Genomic DNA, 16,195 nt, shown 5'->3' with positions numbered 1-16,195 from the left:
AAGTGTGACAGACAAAATACTGCTTTGTGGAACACCTGTATCCTGATTGTAATGATCAGACAGGGTAGAACCCATTGTCTGTTATTTAAAAAGTTGGCTATGAACTCAGGCAAACGCCGAAATCATGTAAATCTCTTAAAATGCGATATTTCCAGGTTGTGTCATATGCCTTCTCAAGATAAAAAAAGATAGACACAGCGTGTTGTTTATTAATCAGCGCATCTTTCACAAATGATTCCAAACGCAGTAAGTGATCGACTGTAGTTCTGTTTTTACGGAAACCAAATTGTGTATCTGTGATAAGGTTATTAGTTTCCAAATACCAAACGAGTCGATTATTTATCATGCGTTCCATGGTTTTGCAAACACAGCTACTTAGTGAAATAGATCGATAATTGGACGGATCCTTATGATCACGTCCAGGTTTAGGTATTGGTATTACTATGGCGTCACGCCATGAGGGCGGAAACTGACCCGATGTCCAAATATTATCAAAACTATTTAGAAGAGTTTCTAGTCTGGATTCTGGTAAATGCTTCAGGAGTTGATAATGTATGTTATCAGCTCCTGTAGCAGCATCATGGGCTTGATCATGAATAGAAAATGTTTCATTATAATCTTCCCCATTATCTGAGTTGAAATTACTACTTCTTTTTTCTTGTTGTCTTTGATACGTTTGGAATTTAGGTACATAATTTGAAGAGGAAGAGTGTTTAGCGAGGGTTTCACCCAGTTTATTAGCAATATCTGATTTATCAGTAAGCAATTGGTTTCCATGTCTAAGATGATCGACACTAGATTTAGTACCTTTCCCCTTAATTTTCTGGACCATGTTCCATACCTTGGACATGGGTGTCCGAGAATTTATTTTGGATACATAATTTTGCGAAGATTGGCGTTTGTTCTGTTTAAAAGTACGCCGTGCTTTAGCATTTAAAATTTAAATTTATTTAAATTATGCACCATAGGATGGCGACGGATGGCTGGGTAATGCTAAGAGCTCGCCTACACCCCCGTAGTGGACCTGGGGGGATATTTGGTCCACCAACCCGTTTGCCGTGGGTTGCGGCCCTGTGTCGGTGGAGGAGGGGATCCTGGTGGTTGAGGGCATGGGAGCAGGACCAGTGTTCCTAATGCCCAATACACCACTTCGGCCCTTACTTCACCTAGACGGGTGGTTGAATGGGCCCGGTTCAACCAATCGGCTGGTCACGCCAAGCCCTGTGCATAGATAATATGTAATTGCACAAATTTGATCTGATTTGGAATTGTTTAAACTTTAGTCTTGGCACCCTTTGTTCAGAATATTAGTTGACTTGAATTTTGTTTACATGAATTCTGCCTAGAGTCTTATGCCCAGAAAGCGGTGGCTCATGGGCCAATCTGGTGGAAGAATTAATCTTTTGGTTTTTCTGCTGGAGTATATCATCTGAGTATCTTTGGTGCTGCAAGTTGGAGACCCGCTTGTGTTTAGCATTGTCCTTTGTGATACTCCGTGGTGGGTGGGGAGCTCGGATGATGAAACATATATACTACCTATGGAATACCAAACCCCCCCAAAACGCAATAAACGTCAACTTGACAACGATGATGACGACCAACGACCTTCCAACTCAATCGACTATTGGCCACGATTTTTAGTTCTAGAAACTGTAGACAAGACGCCACTGAAACTTAACCCTTTTGCCATTTCCAAGGGTATACATGGCATTGCAGGTGAGGTTAAAAACGTTAGACGCTTGCGTTCAGGCTCTCTGTTGGTTGAATGCAGCAGAAAACAGCAAGCAAAGAACCTCATGTCAACAGAAGTATTTGTTGGAATTCCCGTCTCTATCACTGCCCACAGAACTCTGAATACCAGTAAAGGCATAATCAGAGACAGAGATGGATTGTTTGCTGATATGTCAGAGTTAGATATTGCTTCTGAGATGAAAGATCAGGGAGTGATTTATGTTAAAAGATTCACGATCCGCAGAAACAATGAAACGGTCCAAACAAGTACTTATCTGTTCTCCTTCTCATCGCCAAATCCTCCGAAGTCTGTTAAAGCAGGTTATTGTAGTCTTTCAGTTGACGTGTACATCCCAAATCCTTTGAGATGTTTTAGATGTCAAAGGTATGGGCAAGGTGTTAACACTTGTACCAAGCCCATTACATGCGCCCACTGTAGTGAGAATACTCATGTCACAGAAGACTGTAACAGTGACCATAAAAAGTGTACAAATTGTTTGGGAAATCATTCGTCTTTCGCCGAAGAGTGTCCAGTCTGGAAAAAACAAATGGAAATCAATAAAATTAAATTCACCCAGAACGTCAGCTTTTCTGACGCAAAGAAACTTGTGGAATCTGCAGCACATACTGAATCATTTGCATCAGTTGTAAGAACTCCTGAATATACCTCAAAAGTAACTACCTCGTCGATACATTGCCAGACAGATTTGACGTGGCTTAAAACAAATAATGCTCAGTTCGTTGCACCCGAACAGTCTACTCAAACCTTGACATCTTCTGTCAACACTCAGGTGGTATCTAAAGCCGGGTCACAGGCCTGTAGTCAGACTTCATCGGTATCTGGAGAACAATCTTTGTCTCAGCCAACTCACAAATCACGATCGAAAACAAGCCCGAAGAATATTGTTCAAAGTAAAACTGACTCAAGAACAGAATCTTCAAAAAAGAGTGGCAGACCCCAGAAGGGTTCAGAAAATCCTGTAAAATTATTTAATAAATACGGATCGCTTGAGGCCATGGAAGTGTCAGAAAACTTCCATCCCAGGGCACATAGCCTGTCGCCCTCCAAAAAGGTGCGGGGTAGATCCCCAATAAATCCCCCCAAAAGATAGTTTCTTCTTATAACATCATACAGTGGAACTGCAGAGGGCTAAAAAATAATTTCAATGATTTACAGCTATTGATCCAGGACTTTATTCCATCAGCAGTCTGTCTGCAGGAGACACATTTAAAGCAGACGGATACTTGTGACCTACGCCATTTCAATGCTTACCATTCTTTTTCACCCCCGGGCGAGAGGGCCACTGGAGGAGTTTCTATCCTTATAAACCAGAATATTATTCAGAGCCCTATTATTCTTAATACTGGTCTCCAAGCTGTTGCCGTGAGACTTACTTTACACGTTGCACTCACACTATGTTCTTTATATATCTCACCGTCTTCAACACTTCAGAAGACCGAACTTCAAAATTTGTATAACCAACTCCCGAAACCCTGTGTTATTATGGGAGACGTAAATGGCCACAACCCACTCTGGGGTGGTACAACTACAAATGCTAAAGGTAAAATACAAGAGGAGTTCTGTTCCGAAAATGATTTATGTATTTTCAATGATGGGTCGAACACATATTTACATCCTGGCACAGGAACATATTCAGCCCTTGATTTATCAGTTTGTGATTTAAGCCTTCTAAATGAATTTGAATGGTCAGTTCATGATGACCTCTGTGGGAGTGACCATTTCCCAACATTACTAAAACCTGTGAATCCATCTGATGTTCCTTCAAAAAGGCTAACTGGCGTTTATATGAAACTCTGTGTGTTGACAGGCTTAAACCTGAACTTTTTGATAATGTTCCTGATGCTGTTCAACGTTTTTGTGATGAAATGAATGTTATTGCTCATGAGTGTATACCAAAGTCCTCTGCAGTTCCACATATTCGCAAACCATGGTTCAATGATCAATGCAAACAAGCTAGAAAGGAACGGAAAAAGGCAGAACACTATTTCCGTCGACACCCCATGGTGCATAATTTGAATAAATTTAAGATTGTAAATGCTAAAGCACGGCGTACTTTTAAACAAAGCAAACGACAATCTTGGCAACGTTTTGTATCAAACATTAATTCACGTACACCAATATCTAAAGTCTGGAATATGATCCAAAAAATCAAAGGTAAGGGCTCCAAATCTAGTATTCACCACCTTAAAGATGGAAACCAGTTATTAACTAATGAAACCGATATTGCTAATAAACTTGGTGAAACTTTGGCAAAACATTCTTCCTCGTCAAATTATGAACTTAAGTTCCAAACACATCAAAAACAGCAAGAAAAGAAAACTATTAACTTTAATTCAGATAATGGGGAAGACTATAATGAAACTTTTTCGTTACATGAGCTTCATACTGCCCTTGATCAGGCTCATGATACTGCTTCAGGAGCTGATAACATACATTATCAACTCCTGAAGCACTTGCCAGATACATGCTTAGAGACGCTGTTACATATTTTTGATAATATTTGGACATCTGGACAATTTCCTTCGTCGTGGCGTGATGCTATCGTTGTTCCCCTTCCTAAACCTGGACGTGATCATACGGATCCTTCCAATTATAGGCCAATTTCACTTACTAGCTGTGTTTGCAAGACCATGGAACGCATGATAAATAATCGACTTGTCTGGTACTTGGAAACAAATAACCTAATAACAGATATTCAGTGTGGTTTCCGCAAAAACCAGAAGTACAGTCGATCACTTAGTGCGTTTAGAATCTTTTGTTAAGAATGCCATAATTAATAAACAGCATGCAGTGTCGATCTTTTTTGATCTAGAAAAAGCATATGACACCACTTGGAAACATGGGATTTTAAAAGATTTACATGACTTCGGATTGCGAGGCCGATTGCCTCAATTTATAGCCAACTTTTTAAATGATAGACAATTTCAAGTCCGTGTGGGTTCTACCCTGTCTGATCATCACAGTCAGGATCAGGGTGTTCCACAAGGCAGTATTTTGTCTGTCACTCTTTTTAGCATCAAGATAAACAGTTTATCAAAGGTTTTAAACGATTCAATTGATGGATCACTTTTTGTGGATGATTTCAACATTTCATGTCGAGGTAAAAACATGCATACTATTGAACGGCAAATGCAGTTGTGTCTGAACAAGATACATAAATGGTGTTTGGAAAACGGCTTTAAATTTTCGAAGTCAAAAACTAACTGTATACATTTCTGCCGTAAATACAAACCACATAAGGACCCTGAACTGTATCTAAACGGCACACCTATTAAAGTTGTTAAAGAGACCAAGTTTCTGGGTCTTGTATTTGACTCCCACTTGACGTTCTTGCCACATATTAAATCCCTTAAAGTTAAATGTTTGAAGGCACTCGACTTGTTAAAAGTTGTTTCCAATTCAAAATGGGGAGGCGATCAAACCACCCTACTTCACTTATACAGATCACTCATTCGCTCCAAACTTGACTATGGTTCCATTGTATATGGTGGAGCCTGTAAAAGGAGTCTCAAAATGTTAGATTCTATCCATCATCAAGGTCTAAGATTATGTCTTGGATCTTTTCGAACTTCTCCCGTTGACAGTCTCTATGTCGAGGCAGATGAGCCATCTCTTACTCAGCGACGTATAAAATTATCTTTACAATATGCTACAAAACTATACTCTAACAAATCTAACCCGGCATATAACTGTGTTTTCAATCCTCTTTACGAGGATTTATACAACAAAAAGTGTTCTCTTGTTCCACCTCTCGGACACAGAATTAAACCCTTTCTTTCTTCGGCTGGCATTGAGCTGGAAAACATAGCTCCTTCCCGTCTTCCTTCTTCTCCTCCTTGGCAATTGGTTAGGCCACAAGTTGACCTAACATTAAGTACATTTAAAAAATCAGAAACTAATGAACTACAATACAAACAAGAATATAATCAGTTGAAACATAAATATTGCGGTTATAAATCCTTATTTACAGATGGGTCTAAGGACGGTGGCGCAGTGGCTTGTGCTACTGTCATTGGATCCAGAACAATATCTTGTAGATTACCAGACAATAGTTCTATTTTTACAGCTGAAGCTAACGCCATATTAACAGCCCTTAAATATATCCAAAGACATCCTAAACATAAACAGTACATAATCTATTCAGACTCTCTTTCTTGCCTTCAGGCTATTAAAAACCTAGCATGTAAACATCCACTTTTAATAGAAATTATTGAACTTTATAACTATCTTGCAACTGGCCAATACACATCGTCTTCTGTTGGTTACCCAGCCATGTTGGAATCTCTGGTAACACATTGGCTGACCTTGCTGCTAAAGCAGCGCTCAACAAATCTGTATCACCACTTCTTATTCCTTACAGTGATTAGAAAGCCACCATTAGATCTTACATTCGTGATCTCATGCAGAAGAAGTGGGACACCCAAGTAGGTATCAATAAATTACATGAAATAAAACCATTTGTTGGTTACCCCTATTTGGGATGTCGGTCCAGATTTGAAGAGGTCATTATACGACGATGTCGTATTGGCCACACTAGGTATACGCATGAATATCTTTTGAAAGGTGAGGATCCTCCGTTCTGCGTCCCTTGTGATGAAATAATCACGGTCAAGCATGTCTTGCTTGACTGTGTTGAATATTCCATCACAAGGGACAATTATTGTAAATCAAGAACTATGAAGGACCTTTTTAGTAATGTAAGTTCTCATTTAATTATTGCATTTTTAAAAGAATTGAATTTATTGACTGACATGTAAATAAATAAGTATTTTATGATTGGAAGTTGAATTAGCAACTAAGATTGTTAGTGGCTGTATCCTCGAAGGGGGTTGAAGTACCGTAAAATTATTGTCCTCCTGAGAGGGTACGTAAGTCCCAAAACGATTTAAGTCAGATTCAATCTTCCACTTTTTTAATCGTAGAATATGTGTCATTTTAATTTGTGGCTAATCTAGCATACAGTCGCCATCAGCTGAAGGGATGGTGTAAATCCAGCCAGGGACCATGCAGGTAGCAGAGGTACTGTAAGTCCCCATGGTCCCTGGTATGGTGATCTACCCTCTGTTGTTGGCGATCCATGGCCTGTTTTTATAATGCACTGTCCAAATAGTCATACTATAATTTTTTAAGTTTCCACGCTAGTTTTAATACTAACTGTGATAATCTAGTGGTTTTACTGTCCTTCGTAGTCAGGGTGTTCATAATATGCATATATATTCTTTTTTGTCATGTATGTTCTCGTCACGATATGGCTGCAATATTGCCGATGTGACGTTAAATATTAACTCACTCACTCACTCACTATAATACAGGGCTTCGGGAGTTGGTCATATAGAGCTTGAAGATCGGCGAAATATAAAGAGAGCATAGCATAAACGCTACATGTCAAGTATTTCTGCAACAGCCTGTATATTAGTACTAAGTGAAACAGGGCTTTGAATAAAGTTTTGTCTGACTAGAATGGATGATCCGCCAGTTGCCCTATCACCCTGCGGTGAAGAACAATGATATGGATTAAAATGACGAAGGTCAAATGTATCTGTTTGTTTTAAATATGTCTCTTGGAGACATATCGCTGAAGGTGTAAAATCTTGGACTAATAGCTGTAATTCATGTAAATTAGTCCTCAATCCTCTGCAGTTCCACTGTACAATATTATTGAAATAAACTATCTTTTGGGGGGATTTATTGGGGATCTACCTGGCACTCTTTTTCAGAAACGTCCATGTCTTCAAGAGACCCATATATATTGAAATATTGCATTTTATTTTGTGATTTTTTAGGAGCTCTGTCACTTTGTTGTTTTGAAGCATCAGGCTTTGGCTTTGGTTTACTTTTTACAGTTTGCTGACTATCAGCTGTCGATTGAAATTGGGACTGAGTGGGACTGAGATGATGATTTGTGATCAGAAGAAGACTTTGCTGTACTAGCAAGTGATTCCTGAGTCTGAGATGATAGAGCAGGGTACAAAAACTGTGGAGAGTCGGAACTGACCCAAGTCAAGGTAGTATGGCAGCCTGTGGTTGATGTTATTTTAGAGTTGGACCCCGATGATGTTTTTGCTACTGTATCATAATAACTTACTGGAAAATCAGATCTCTTTACCAGGTTTTTTTTGCCTCAGAAAAAGAGATATTTTGAGTAGATTTGATTTTGTTCATCTCCATCTGTTCTTTCCAAGTTGGACACTGTTTAGAAAATGAGGAATGGTCGCCCGTGCAGTTGGTGCATTTTATAAAATCACTGTCACAATCTTCTGTTGTGTATGTCTTCTCACAACAGTTAGCACACACAAGAGACAATGTGCAAGTATTTACACCGTGTCCATATTTCTGGCATTTAAAACACCTGAGCGGGTAGGTATCAACTTGAATGTTACAGAAGCATGCCTTCACTGATTTGGGTACATTCGGACATGAAACAGTAAACAGGTACGTATTCGTTTTGATGGTTTCGTTGTTTCTCCGAGTTGAAAAGCGCTCGACATAGAGCACACCTTGATCATTTCTGACACTATATCAAGGTCCGACATATCAGCAAACAATTGATCCCGATCTCTAACGATACCTTTACTCGTGTTCAAGGTTTTGTGCGCAGAGACTGTGACCGGAGTGCCCACGAGAGATTTAATGTTTATCAGGTTGGTTGACTGTTGCTTTTTCCCGCATTCAATTAACACCAGATTGGCCCATAAAGCCACCACCTTCTGGCATAGGACTCGAGCCAAAGTTCAGAACAACATATTTCAAAATCAAAAACGTTTTAGACAATAAAGCCAAAACCAAAGTTATACCAATTCCAAATGATATGTGTGCAATGATAAATATAATTATACTCCATGCACAGGGCTTGACATGACCAGCCGATTGGTTGAATCGGGCCCATTCAACCATCTGTCTACGTGAAGTAAGGGCCAGACAACCCACGGCAAACAGGTTGCCCAATTTAGTCGCCTCTTACGCTGTGGACACATTCTGCCCCGGGTCCACACGGGAATCTGTAAATAAAGATTTGTATATAAAGATTTGCATGTATTATAGTTACTTGTTAATTGATTACATTGTTTATATTGTAATTAATTAGTTTCTGATTTTTAAATGATGTTAATGTTAGGTCAGCTTGGGGCCTAACAATTTGCCATGGAGGAGAAGAAAGAAGTCGGGAAGGAGGTATGTTTTCCAGCTCAATACCAGCAGCAGCAATAAACGGCTTTATTCTGAGCCCAAGGTGGAGCAAGAGAAGACGTTTTGCTACACAAATCCTCATAGAGAGGATTGAACACACAGTTATATGCAGGGTTAGATTCGTTAGAGTACAGTTTTGTTATATATTGTAAAGATAATTTTATAGGTCGTTGTGTAAGAGATGGTTCATCGGCCTCAACGTAGAGACTGTCAACAGGAGATGTTCACAAGAAAAAAAATGGAGATTTACAAAAATTTACATGTCATATTTACAAACATTTTACGATTGTAAAGGTAATATTTACAAGGCTTGTAAATTTTTGTAAATTTAGGAAGGATTTTACCTCTACTTCTTTCAATTTTGCCATTTCTCAAGAATCCCCATGACTCTGTAAACTTACTAATTTATTATTTCTTTTGTTCTGTTAAAATTCTTACTGTTGATATGCATACATGTTTATTCATGAAAACTGAAGGAATAAGCCATGTTTTGTATAGTATTTGTGCTTTATATCAATGCAACTGCATCTGGCGCGTGAAAACATGAAAGTTGATGTGTACGGCCAGCATTAATCTATATACCAAATACTTGTGCCTGTTAAAACAGATGTCTTGCCTTTGTTCGAGATCATCCTCCCAAGCTCATTGCGGTGATTTTACCACTCTACTCCGTGGGAACTATATGCATTCTCTGCACACCTGTCACTAGACCTTTTATGTTGGGGCACCCGTGAAGAGCCACCTCCTCGTGGTGGGTGCTGGGTAACGCCAAGTGCTCTTCTCCCGTGTGGACCCGGGGCAGAATGTGTCCACAGCACCCCATTGCTGGTCGTAAAAGGCGACTAAATTGGGCAACCTGTTTGCCGTGGGTTACGTCCCGTGTCGGTGAAGGACGGGATCCTGGTGGATGAGGGCAATTGGGCTATTAACTACGTTCCATTTGCCCAACACACCACTTCGGCCCTTACTTCACCTAGACGGGTGGTTGAACTGGCCCGGTTCAACCAATCGGCTGGTCATGCCAAGCCCTGTGCATAGATTTTATATGATTGCACAACCTTTTTACTTGGACTTTTTGAAAATATGGTCTTGGCACCCTTATTCATGGGAAAAATTTCACTTCGTGGTACGTTTTTCATAAACTTTGCCTAGAGTCTTATGCCCAGAAGGCGGTGGCTCATGGGCCAATCTGGTGGAATGATTATAATTTTTCTGCTGGAGTATATCATCCGGGTATCCTTGGTGCTGCAAGCTGGAGATCCGCTTGTTTATAGCATTGTCCTTGTGATAGTCCGTGGTGGGTGGGGAGCTCGGATGATGAAACAATTAAAAACTCACTATGGCTAACCAGACTCCCTCGAAAAAGACCAAACGTCAACTTGATAATGACAATGAAGGGAATGAATCCACTGTAACAGAAAGTTGGCCACGTTTCGTTGTTCTTGACACTGTTGACAAGACTCCACTGAAGTTGAACCCTTTTATTATTTCTAAGGGTATATATGGCATTGCAGGCGACTTTAAGAACATCAAACGCTTGCGTTCGGGATCTCTACCGATAGAATGCAATCGAAAACAGCAGGCCTCCAACCTATTGTCAATGCAAACATTGTCTGGCATTCCTGTCTCAGTCACAGCCCATAGAACCTTGAACACCTGCAAAGGCATATAAGAGATAGAGACCGTTTGTTAGCTGACATGTCAGAACTGGACATTGCGTTTGAAATGAAAGATCAAGGTGTGACATATGTTAAACGATTTACTACCCGGAAAAACAATGAACTGATATCCACAAACACAGATCTTTTTTAATTCTCATCTCCAAGTCTCCCTCAGTCTGTTAAAGTGGGTTATTGTAACATCGCAGTTGCAGTATACATCCCAAATCCACTGAGGTGTTTTCGATGCCAAAAATATGGTCATGGAGTTAATACCTGTACACAGCCAGTGACATGTGCTCATTGTAGTGAAACGTCTCATGTAACTGAAGACTGCACTAGCAGTGTCAAAAAATGCACAAATTGTTCAGGCACTCATTCATCTTTTTCCAAAGAATGTAAAATATGGCAAAAGCAAATGGAAATAAACAAAGTGAAATTCACTCAAAATGTTAGCTTTGCAGATGCTAAAAAGATTGTGGAATCAACACTATCTAATACGACTTATGCATCGGTCATCAGATTACCTTCTGACACCATGACTAAAAAAGTATCCACTTCATCAAGTGTGACTCAAACAGACCTGACTTGGGTTAAAAATGATAATCCGAAACTTTTCACGCCTGAACAAACTACTCAGACTTCAGAAACAAATGTGAACGCCCGTGTGCCATCTACAGTTCAGGGTGAAGAACAGAGATTGTCACAATCTACAGAACATACTCGATCTGAAACAAACCCAAAGTCTAAAAATATTGTCAAAACGAGAACAGGTAATGGGAAAAAGACTGACAGACCACCCAAGGGTTCAGAAAATCGTATACAATTATTCAATAAATATGGTTCACTCGAAGACATGGATGTGTCAGAAAACATCCACCACAGGGCACATAGCTTGTCGCCCTCCAGGAAAGTGAGGGGTAGATCCCCAATCAACCCACCTAAAAGATAATGTCTTCCAAACATATAGTACATTGGAACTGTAGAGGATTGAAGACTAATTATAATGAGTTACATCTGTTAGTCCAAGATCTGGCACCATCATCATTTTGTCTGCAGGAAACCCATCTGAATGAGTGAGTGAGTTAACATTTAACGTCACATCGGCAATATTGCAGCCATATCGTGACGAGAACAATATAAGTTATAGTAATGTTAGGATGAGAAAAGAGAAAAAGTGAAACCTGTCAACGAAGGACAGTAAAAACACTACAGTATCACAGAACATAAAACTAGCATTGAAAGTTAAAACATTGGAATTAAAGAAGACAATACAACATAAAACCGGGTCTATAGATCGCCAACAACTGAAGGTAGATCACCATACTAAGGTCCATGGGGACATACATTCCTTCTGCTACCTGCATGAACCCTAGCTGGAAAACCCATCTGAAACAGACAGATACATTTAATTTACGTCAGTACGATGCATATCATTATTTCTCACCTTCGGGTGATAGGGCCTCTGGTGGATCTTCAATCTTTGTTAAGCAGAATGTTATCCACATCCATGTACCACTTACAACTAATATTCAAGCCGTTGCAGTGAGACTTACACTTCATGTTGTACTTACATTATGCTCACTGTATATTCCGCCTTCTTCAACACTTCAGGTAACTGATCTCCAAGCTCTCTATGATCAACTTCCGAAACCATGCATTATAATGGGTGATCTTAATGGTCACAATCCACTCTGGGGTGGTACAAATACTAACACTAAAGGCAAAATACTGGAAGATTTTATCTCAAATAATGACCTGTGCATTTTTAATGATGATTCAAGCACTTATCTACATCCTGCAACAGGCGCCTACTCTTCTCTAGATTTGTCTCTAGCAGACTCTAATCTACTCAATGAATTTGATTGGTCCGTTCACAACGATCTCTGTGGAAGTGATCATTTTCCAACGATATTACCTGCATCTTCTCCGACTGATTCTTCATCTTATACAAGATGGAATTTTTCCAAGGCCGATTGGTCTTCATTTCAAACTCAATGCACATCTCAACTAAGACCCGAATGCTTCAGTGATATTGCTGATCCTATTCAGGTATTTTCTGACGTTTTAAATGTAATTGCTGATGAGTGCATACCAAGATCCTCTACAACTCCACATGTACGAAAGCCATGGTTTACGACAGACTGTAAAAGTGCTAGAAAAGCAATGAAAAGGCAGAGAAATATTTCCGCCATCACCCAACTGTCCATAACTTAAACAAATTTAAAATACTGAATGCAAAGGCGTGTCGTACCTTTAAACAAAGTAAGCGACAATCTTGGAGGAACTATATCTCCAAAATTAATTCACGCACGCCAATGTCCAAAGTATGGAACATGGTTCAAAGAATTAAAGGCAAAGGTTCAAAATCTGCCGTTCACCATCTCAAAGATGGTGATAATCTAATTACTGACAAATGTCAAATTGCAAATAAAATTGGCGAAACTCTTGCCAAAAATTCTTCATCAGCAAATTACGTCCCCGAGTTTCGAAGATACCAGAAACAACAGGAGAAGATAAAACTTAAATTTGAATCAGATAACGGTGAAGACTATAATGAAGTGTTTTCATTACATGAGCTATATACTGCTCTTGAGCAAGCTCATGATACAGCGGGTGATGACAATATTCATTATCAGCTGCTGAAACACTTGCCTGAACCATGTCTGGTTACACTTTTGGATATATTTGACAAAATATGGACATCTGGAAACTTTCCTCCTTCATGGCGTAATGCCATTGTGGTCCCAATACCCAAACCTGGTAAGGATCCTACTGATCCTTCCAATTACAGATCGATATCTTTAACCAGCTGTGTCTGTAAAACCATGGAGCGAATGGTAAATAACAGATTGATTTGGTATCTGGAAACCAATAACCTCATTACAAATATTCAATGTGGTTTTCGGAAGAATAGAAGTACTATTGATCATCTGGTACGTTTAGAATCCTTCGTTAAAAATGCTATAGTCAATAAACAACATGCTGTGTCGATTTTCTTTGGTCTCGAGAAAGCTTATGACACGACATGGAAGCATGGTATTTTGAAGGATTTACATGACTTTGGGTTGAGAGGCCGTTTGCCTCTTTTTATATCACAGTTTTTAAAAGACAGACAATTTCAAGTCCGAGTGGGTTCTACCCTGTCTGACCATTATAATCAGGATCAGGGTGTTCCACAAGGCCGTATTTTGTCTGTCACTTTCTTTAGTATTAAGATCAACAGTTTATCCAAGGTTTTAAACGATTCGATTGACGGATCACTTTTTGAGGATGATTTTAATATTTCTTGTCGTGGTAAAAATATGCATACCATTGAACGGCAACTACAGTTGTGTTTAAACAAAATAAATAAATGGTGTCTTGAAAACGGCTTTAAATTTTCTAAATCAAAAACTAATTGTATACATTTTTGTAGAAAATATAAGCCACATAAGGACCCAGAATTATCTTTGAATGGCACCCCTATCAAAGTTGTAAAGGAGGCCAAGTTCCTGGGTTTAATTTTCGACTCTCATTTAACATTCTTACCGCACAGTAAATCCCTTAAAGCTAAATGCCTGAAGGCACTAGATTTGTTAAAAGTTGTTTCAAATTGAAAGTGGGGAGGGGATCAAGCTACCCTCCTTCACTTATACAGATCATTAGTACGGTCTAAACTTGATTATGGCTCCATCGTATATGGTGGAGCCTGTAAAAGCAACCTGAAACTTCTTGATTCTATCCACCACCAAGGTCTAAGACTTTGTCTTGGGTCCTTCAGAACCTCACCTGTTGGCAGTCTCTACGTTGAGGCTGACAGACCTTCTCTTACACAAGAGATTAAATTATCCTTACAATATATTACTAAATTACACTCTAATCAATCTAACCCTGCATATATCTGGGTGTTCAATCCACTGTATGAGGATTTGTACGACAAGAAGTCTTCTCTTGTTCCACCTCTTGGGCTCAGAATTAAACCCTTTCTTTCTTCAGCCGGCATTGAGCTGGAGAATATAGCTCCCTTCTTTCTTCTCCTCCTTGGCAGATGGTTAGGCCACAAGTTGACCTAACATTAACTACATTTAGAAAATCAGAAACGAATGAATTACAATATAAACAAGAATATAATCAATTGAAACATAAATATAGCAGTTATAAACCCTTATTTACAGATGGGTCCAAGGACGGTGGAGCAGTGGCTTGTGCCACTGTCATTGGATCCAGAACAATATCTTTTAGATTACCAAATAATAGCTCTATTTTACAGCAGAAGCTAACGCCATACTAACGGCTCTCAAATACATACAAAAACACCCTCGACATAAACAGTATATAATCTATTCAGACTCTCTTTCTTGCCTTCAGGCGATTACAAATATTTCTTGTAAACATCCACTTTTAATAGAAATTATTGAACTGTACAATAATCTTGCTACTGGCCAGTGCGACATCGTCCTTTGTTGGTTACCTAGTCACGTTGGCATTTCTGGTAACACAATGGCCGATCTTGCTGCCAAGGCAGCATTCAACAAATCTGTGACACCACTTCTTATTCCATACTCAGATTATAAAGCTACAATAAGATCTTATATCCGTGATCTGATGCAGAAGAAGTGGGACACCCAAGTAGGTATAAATAAATTACATGAAATAAAACCTTATATCGGTTATACTTACTTGGGTTGTCAGTCCAGATTTGAGGAGGTCATTATGCGACGATGTCGCCTTGGCCATACGAGGTATACTCTCGAGTATCTATTAAAAGGTGAAGATCCTCCGTTTTGTATCCCTTGTGATGAAAGAATCACAGTCAAGCATGTCCTGCTTGACTGTGTTGAATATTCCATCACAAGGGATAAATATTTTAATTCACAAACTTTGAAAATATCTTTTTAATTATGTTAGCTCTCATTTAATTATTTCATTTTTAAAAGAATTAGATTTGCTAAATGAATTGTAAATAGATAAATATCTTATGGTTGGAAGTTTGAATTAGTAACTTAGAGTGTTAGTGGCTGTATCCTCGAGGATGGTTAAAGCACTGTAAAATTATTGTCCTCCTGAGAGTAAGTCCCAAAACATTTGAAGTCAAATTTGATCTTCCATCTTTTCTTAGCCGTAGTATTTCTGTCATTTTAATTTGTGGCTAATCTTGCATACAATCACCAGCAGATGTAAATCCAGCTAGGGACCATGCAGGTAGCAGAAGTACTGTAAGTCCCGATGGCCCCTAGTATGGTGATCTACCTTCAGTTGTTGGTGATCCATATAGCCTGTTTTTATATTGTATTGTCTGAATAGGGATGTTAGTTTTAACTTTTCACGCTAGTTTTATTTCTTATTGTGATATTCTAGTTGTTTTACTGTCCGTCGTCGACAGATTTTTCTCATATACATAGATTCCTTTTATAAGAATGCTCTCTATCAACAGTGATAGTTCACTTCATACACAAATGAATCAACAAGATGGGAAAAAACTTTTCAATACTCTGTCATGGTCTTCCCTTCTGCTTGAAGATGTTTTTGTCTTAAGTCTATAGGTACTTCGGTGAGCATCCACAATTTTACCATCAGGACACCAAAAATAATTATCTCACCAATAACATTCTCACAA

Source organism: Haliotis asinina, chromosome 1 (assembly GCF_037392515.1).
Source record: "Haliotis asinina isolate JCU_RB_2024 chromosome 1, JCU_Hal_asi_v2, whole genome shotgun sequence".
NCBI classification, from domain to species: Eukaryota; Metazoa; Mollusca; class Gastropoda; order Lepetellida; family Haliotidae; genus Haliotis; species Haliotis asinina.
Note: the sequence above shows the minus strand (reverse complement) of the source record.